This window comes from Populus nigra, chromosome 9 (assembly GCF_951802175.1).
Source record: "Populus nigra chromosome 9, ddPopNigr1.1, whole genome shotgun sequence".
NCBI lineage: Eukaryota > Viridiplantae > Streptophyta > Magnoliopsida > Malpighiales > Salicaceae > Populus > Populus nigra.
The window spans coordinates 11,639,484-11,648,220 of record NC_084860.1 but is presented as its reverse complement, the minus strand read 5'-3'; positions in this window follow the sequence as shown (position 1 = coordinate 11,648,220).

Sequence of the window (8,737 nt, the reverse complement as noted above, 5' to 3'; positions counted from 1 at the left end):
AAATTGCTTTCTCATAAAAAAATCTTAAAATAACCTAAAACTCATTTTTTTCTCCTTTCTCTAGCCACTAAAGTGTAGAGAATGAAAGAACTAACAAATAAGCCTTACTGTAAAATATAAAAACTTTAAGGTTTTATATGAACTAAGTACATAAGTATTTATTTTCTCACTTGAACGTATAATTTAAGATAAATCCAACAAATCTCTACATTAACTTAAATTGAGCCAATTTATGAAACCTAAACTCCTTTCTGATTGTCTCTACCAAGAACCTCTCAAGTGCTAACCAAACTAATCAAATCTACGTAATGCTTGAACTTAATAGTAAAGATAGGCTTTATCAACATAACTACAGAGCTCTTAGTTGTAACAAACTATTTCACTAATACAATACCCTATGATATGATATTTGGAATGAAGTGATACCTGACATCAATATAGTATATACAGTTAACTCATGTGATAAACTAAGATTATTAATTGAACCTCTGATATACCTAGTCTTTATTGTAGACAATGCAAAAAATTACTTTTCAACTAATTGCATATTTTGAGAGAGTAAAAACATAACCTGCCAACAACCTCCTCCTATCTAAATCACAATCGCAATTTAAATTTACAAAGCCCTCAATACTACCTCTAGCATTATTACCCTTGTCATACACCAAACCAACATCTAAATTACCTCTAAGATAAAAAATAAAAATAAAAAAGTATTCATTTCACAGCATGCTAGTGGACTTTACCAGAATTTCTTTTAAACTCGCTAACCATACTAACAACACGTGAAATGTAATGTGATCTTACCTTCAACACTAAGAGATCCATTAGAGATGACATTGGATCCAATCACAAGACCTAGATCAAAAAGGTAATTAATGAACTTCTTCAAGATACATGAGCTAAAGTGGACTTCGAGAGGATATCATATAATAAAGAACAAGATCTAATTAATTTGATTCATGTTTAAGAAGGACTTGTAGGGGAGCATCCAAACATAACAGAAATATTGGAATAAGAAGATTCAAATATGTTAATTTTTACCTTTCGCTAATGTTTTGGCCATAATTGGAGCTATAAAATAAATTTTGATATGATCTCAGTTGCATTGGAAAGTAAATATCCATAGCTTTCCATTCATATATGGTACACCTTTTAATTCATCAAGACGAGGGATAACCATATGTTTGGAGTTAGATTTTGATTCTGCCGGCAGATTATAAAATTCAACTTAATCTTGTTTTAGTTAGTTGTGCTATAATTTATTTATCTTTTAGTTTATTTTTGGGCTTGCGGAATTTAAAATTTTATTTGGGTTAGATTTTATTTTATTATTTTAGTTATTTTGAGCTTTTAATGTATTAGACCCTATTTATCAAGTTTGGGTCCATTAAGTCAAATTAGGGTTAACTTTCTACTATATAAATTGATTGTTAACATTACTTTTTAGTTTATGATTTTTTTTCTAAAGTTATCATAAAATATGTACTTTATTTCTCTTTGTGTTGTTGAGTGATTTCTATACTAAGTTCTAGATTGAACTTGCTAACTCTTCAAATGATTGATCAACTTCATTATGATCTATACTTCTTATTCATGTCTTGTTATAGGCCTAGGTTGGGGTGATCAATTGCATATAATTTTGGTTCTCCAATATAATATTCTTGTTTGGTCAAGTTGCAAATTTTTTTTCAAACCTCAAATTAGAAATCTAAGGGAAAATTTTGTATTAGTTTCGTATCAGAGCATAACTAATTTTAGGTTATATCTCTTTAATTTTCATTGTTACAAGTAATTTTAGGATTTTCTTTAGATCTTGTCATATCTAGAATTTGTTTTCTTTTTTTTCTTAGTTTATTTCTCTCTAAAGTTTTGGCTGATACAAAAAAAAACATTGATTCTTGATTAATCTGAGTTGTGTGTTTGATTTAAAAAAAGGAAGAAGAAAATTGATTTTGATATGGAAAAATCTTGAAGTTTTTGAAACAACAAATCACAATTCAGTATATAAAAAAGAAAAAATTGTGTTCATATTTGTGACTTAAGAAATTTATCATATATATATATATATATATATATATATATATATATATATATATATATATATATATAAAGAAGAACAAAGGAAATAAGAATCAAAATCACAATCTTAAAAGTATTCGTAGAGAATAAATTTAGAAATTTTGGATCTTGCATAAATTAGGATTTAGTTGTAACTTGTCTTGAAAATTCTTGGTGATCTTAATTGATTTCTTGTAAATTTGGATAGGATATAATTATTTTGCTTTAATTTTTAAGTTTCTTGATCTCTTACATCATTATGTTTTATTCTTATATTTCATAGTTTTCGTTGTTTCTTAATAATAATTCTTGCTTTTTATTTTTCGTCCTCCTTTTTGTTATTATATTCGCATAAATTTACATTGCTACTAATAAGTTTGTCCTCAAGTTTTGTTTTGAGAAGTTTGAATAATTATTGATTTTTGAGTCTTTAAACATAAAATAAATCCCTGCATTGTTTGATTAATTATTTGATAAGTTGTTATGTTACTTTTAAAAACCAAAGTATAGGAATAAAGTAGTAAAAGGTGTAATAAGACTATTAGAGTGAAAAGCCTAATAAATTATATGAAACATGAGAGGAGTGAATTCTGTTGTCAGAGTAAACATGTGAGGTTTATGTGAGGAAAAATTGTCTTTTCTACTAATCTTTATTTCAAGTATGAACAATGTCTTCAAAATGTGTTGAATAAAAGAAGTGAGAATTGTGGAGGAAAGGCATGATAAAATAAAAGCTATGATGGAAGAGTTAATAAGTAAGTTTGATGAGATGATTAGTGGACAAGGAGTTCTTAGTCGTAAAGAAAATGAAGTTGAAATGCCTAGCATTAAGGCTACAGTGAATGATGAGAATATGGGTGATAATTCTAAAGAAAAAAAGGATGATGATGATGTAGTTGATTATGATAAAGAATCTCAAATACAACAAAGTCCCCTATATGAGTCATAACCTATGAGGATAATGGGAGGTGGGTCACGGTTAACTAATATATTCATCAAGGGTAGGACTTTTAAAGAGCATGATGGTTTAGATGATAATTTGGGTGGTATTAAACTTAAAATTCCAGGGTTTCAGGGAAATAATGATTTGGAGGCTTACATGGATTGAGAAAAAAAATGGAGTTTATATTTGATTACCATAGATATTTAAAAGAAAAAAAGGTTAAATTGATTGTGGTTGAATTCACTGATTTTACAATTAATTAGCAAGATTAGCTTGTTACAAGTAGAAGGTGTAATGGAGAAAGGCCAATAGAAACTTAGGAGGAGATGAAGGTAATTATAAGAAAAACGGTTTGTACCTACTCATTATTAAGAAGATATCTATGATAAATTACAAACATCATCTCAGGGTTCTAGAAGTGTGGATCAGTACTTTATAGAGATGGAAGTAACTACGATTAGAGCTAATATTTATGAGGATAGAGAAGTCACAATGGCTAGATTTTTTAATGGATTAAATAAAGATATTGCTAATGAAGTGAAATTGTAGCATTATATGGAGATTAAAGATATAGTATATATGACTATAAAAATATTGCTCGACCGAGGCATAAACAAAATATTAGATGTTTTTAATGTTAAAAGTTTAGGCTTTTATCACATGCATGTCTAAATAAGATAATTATGGTTATAAGAGATTATGTAAGGTGGAATCGACTAATGATTATGATTTAGAAGGGATGTCAAAGCTTGATTGTAATTTTGTGGAGTATGTTATGTAAGGAAGATCCTTGGTTATAAAGAGATCTTTAAGTGTTAGGTTTGTGAAGAGGATGTAGAGCAAAAAAGAGAGAATGTTTTTCATACAAGGAACTACATTGATAATAAGGTATATAGTATGATAAATGATAATGGTAGTTGTACTAATATTATTAGCTCAACTTTGGTTAGAAAGTTGAACCTGAATATATCTAAACATGTTAAGCCATATAAGCTTCAGTGGTTGAATGAATATGAAAAAGTTAGGATGACTAAGCAAGTTTAGATTTCATTCACTGTAGGAAAGTTTAAGGATAAGGTTTTATGTGATGTTATTATTATGTATTCTACACACCTATTATCGAGGAGACCTTGATAGTTTGATATAAAGGCCAAACATAATAAGTTCAAAAATAGATATATACTGTGAAGAAAGATGAAAGATTTACACACTTGCTCTATTGTGACCAAGACAAGTGTATGCAGATCAATTGAAGCTTAAGAAAGTTGAGGAAGCTGAATAAGAATTCATAAAAAATAATGGTGAGGATATGAGACTAAGTAAAAATAAGGTAAGCCGTGAGTCTGAAACAATTGGGAGGAAAGTTTCGGCCATTAGAATTGAAGATTTTAAAACACTTAAAGAGCCAATGTAAGTTGAATAAGAAACATTCCAAATTAATTGAATTCATTAAGACGTTCTCATATGTTATTAAGTACAAGTGTGGTAAGGAAAACATCATTGCGGATGCATTGTCTTGAATGTATGTTCTTCTTTAATACCTTGAACACTAGACTTTTAGGATTTGAACATATGAAAGAATTATATATAGGTGATGAACAGGTGTATGGACAATGTGAGCATTCAACCTTTAATAAGTATTTTAGGCCTAATGGATCTTTATTTAAAGTTAAGAGATTGTGTGTGCCTAAATATTCATTACATGATTTACTTGTGAGGGAAGCTCATGAAGACGATTTAATGAGATATTTTGGGGTAGCTAAGACTTTGGATATGTTACAAAAGCATTTTTACAAGATTCTCTACAATATTCAAGGTAAAATTAACTAAATTAGCATAGCCTATACACCACTTCCATAACAAGCTCAATTGGTGTATCTTTTTGTATTGTCTCTGAAGCTCTAACCTTAAGCTCTACTTGCTTACTAGTATCTTAGTCCATATCAAAATCAAAACCAATTGACTCTTTTTCCTTGTAAAAAATAACTAGTTCATCAAAGGTCATATTTTCTCTCTCTCAACCCAAGTTTATCTTCTTTAATATTAGCATAAGTAGAATAATCAAATACTCTCAGTTTAGAGTAATTAGCAAGAGAACCAAATTATACCTCATATGGAGTCTTTAACTCTAAAACTATCAATTAAGATCTATTCATAAGATAACAAGCCATATTAATTTATTTAACCTAAAATTCCTTTGATAATCTAGTTTGTAAAAACATATAACATGCTCTTTCTATAAGTGTATACATTCTATAATCCTATTTTATTATGGTGTATTCCTAATAGTGTGGTGTTTAGTGATTCCTTTATTTTTACAAAACTCATCAAACTCACTTGAGCAAAATTTTACCAGTGTTTGATCTTTTTACCAATCTTTTTCTCGGTCAAGGTTTTCCACAACTTGAAGATGATGAACATATCACTCTTTGTCCTAAAAAAATAAACTTAGAACTTTCTAGATTAGTCATCAATAAATATAAATAAATATTGTGCTCTAACTTTTGACAAGACAGGAAGAAGAACCCAAAGGCTATAATGAACATAATTTATAGTACCCCTGGTATAATAAGAATTTCACTTTGCATTGTTTACTATAATTATAATGCTCATAGAAATCTAATTTATCTATTTTTTACCACACAACAAATTTTATTTGATTAACTCTATCACCCTCTCTCACTTATATATCTTAGTCGTATATGTCATAATTAAGTAAAAATACTATTTGAATCAACCATAAATGATACAGTAGCTAAATCAATAAATGTTGAACCTTGAAGATAATATATGTTATTAACTAGTTTTACTTTCATCATGACAAGAGTACCATTACAAACTCTCAGAGCTCTATTTTTAGTAGAATAACAATAACCTTAGAAATCAAGAAGACTTAAAGAAATTATTTTTTCCTCATCTCTGAAATATGTCGAACCTTCAATGTCCTAATAATGTCATCTTACATTATAATTCAAATTGTACCATACTAATAACAAAAAATCATTTGTTGTCTCTTAATAAAATAGTCTCATTGACAACTTTATAAGTGTTAAACAAACTTCTACTATGACAACTATAAAATATGCAACCTGAATCAAGAATTCACGAATCACCTAACTATAAATAGATATAGATAAAACATGTTCAACATCATACAAATTTTTCCTTTCACTGGTAATATTTACAACATCAGAGGTTTTCTTTTTTTTCCTTATCTTTCCACTTAGAAAAGTTTTTTTAAAAAGTGTCCTACTTCATGACATTCAAAGCATTTAATTTTTATAACCTTTGATTTTAATCTAAATTTGTCTCTATTACCCTAACCCTTATTATTTCTTATACAACTCACTATCAAACCCTCTATATGTTTCTTATTATGAATCTCTGACACTCGTCTTTTTAAATCTCTAGAATTTAAAGAAGCTTTAACATTTTTAAACCGACTTATAAGAAAGTATGAATAAAATGGTCATAAAATAGAGGTAACGAACATAATAAAATCAAATCATGATCCTTATTTTCAACCTTAACATCATCATTTCACAAATTTAAAACTACTCTATTAAATTCATCAAGATGTTCTTTAATGGACATACCTTTTTTAATTTGGAGAGTACACAACAGATGTTTTAAATACAATTGGTTAGTCAAGGATTTGGTCATGTTAAAAGTTCTTAACTTTTTTTCATAATCTAGTAGTTGTAGTATATTCAACAACCTCTCTAGGAACCTCATTAAACAAATAAAGTTGAATAGCATTATAAACATGTTCCATGGGATCTTTTTTTCCCTCACCATTCATCTATTTAAGCAAATTATATACACCTTTCAGTACCTTAAATAAACCTTTTTAAACTAATAAGGCTTGCATCTTAATACGCTATATATTAAAGTTTTTTCAACCATTAAATTTCTCTACATCTAACTTTTTCATTGATGTTACTTTTATTGTCATTGTGAAAGCTAATTGATAATAGCTAATTGATAACCAGACAAACTTATATACCAAATTGTAGTGGAATTAACCCTAAAATCTCAACCTAATTGGAAAGTATGTGTGTGTGTGTGTAAAACAAGCATAATCAATCATACAAGAGCATACATTAAAATTTCATGTTCAACAACTTTGGACTACACCACAAGTGAGATGATTAAAGAAATTCACTATAAGAAAGTAGAAGAATACAGGTGTCATATAAATTTGCTCTCTCACCTAAAATCTCAAAGTAACCCAAACTCATTTTTTTCTCATTTCTCTAGCCGCTAAAGTGTTGAGAAATGAAGTACTCATAAATAAACTTTACCATAAAATATAAAAAATTTAGGTTTTTAAATGAACTAAGTGTGTGTGTGTGTGTGTGTGTGTGTATTACTTTGGCCTATGACATAAGACAAAACCAATATGCACTATGTCTCATCAATTAGTATCAAAGTAAGTTGATTTATTTGATAGATAAAGATGGTAACATCCCACCTTATAATATAGTGGTGGAGGCTATTTAGGGAATTGTGCAAAATTAAGAGTAAAAACTAGATTGTTATGAGAAAATATAACAACAATTTCAAATAGTTTAGAACATCTAGTTTAGCTAATGAGAGGCATCAACAAGGATCGTAAAGAAGGAACATGCCTGAAGACTTATCTTGGGGTGGGCATAACCCCAAACATATTCCTAAAAATTCACCAAGATAATCAATTATCTATGTGGAGGGTGTTAGTGAAGAGGAATTCAATGGGGGCCATAAAAACTTAGTATACCAAGATAAACTATCATAACTTGAGAGATAACAAGCAAACGAGTTTCAAATAAAGTTATAAATCCTTACCTTCAATGTATATCTGGATATAGAAAAGTTCCTCGATTGGATTGCTAAATGTGATAAGGTTAAAGAATACATTGACATCATAAAAGTGAAGATGGTAACACTAGTTGTGTATAGTCTAAAGGGCGAAGCTTTATCCTAGTATAAGCATTAAACATATACATGATTAAGAGAGAAAAGACAACTTGTTAATTCATAGATATACATAAAACAAATGATGCATGAATATTTCATATGAAAAAATTAAAAAATAATTCATGTGAATATATGCTATACATGTTGTAAATAATGAAGTTTAAAAAATTATTTCAAAAAGGTTTTTATCTCACATTAGAAAGACATTATTTTATCCTTTTAAGTTGAAGTATTTAAATCAAAAAGGTTTTTTATTCCACATTGAAAAAATATAACTTTTTTCTTGTGAATATAGAGTATATATATCATAGTTTTGAAACCTGGCCCGGCCCAGCGTGTCGACTCGGGGCTGGAACCGGGTCGGGTTGAAGAAAAAATAAGAAAAGTCATGACTCGGTGTGACCTGGCCAACCCAGTGGGTTGACCCGACAAAACCGGGTCAAAACCCGGTTACAACCTGTTGACTTTTTTTTACTAAAACGACATCGTTTTGAATTTTTTAAAAAATAAGGATTGACCCGGTGTGACCCGACTGGCCCGGCAGGTTGACCCAAAAAAACCCTGTCAAAAACCCGATTGTAACCCGTTGACTTTTTTTTTTACGGAAACGACACCGTTTTGAATTTTTTTTAAAATAGGGATTGACCCAGCCGACCTGGTCAAAACCTGAAACCCGGGCCTTAGACCGGGCCGGGTTTAAAAACTATGATATTTACTAAAGGGTTTCAAATCATGCATTGAAAAAATAAAATATTCTTCTAGTATTTATATAGT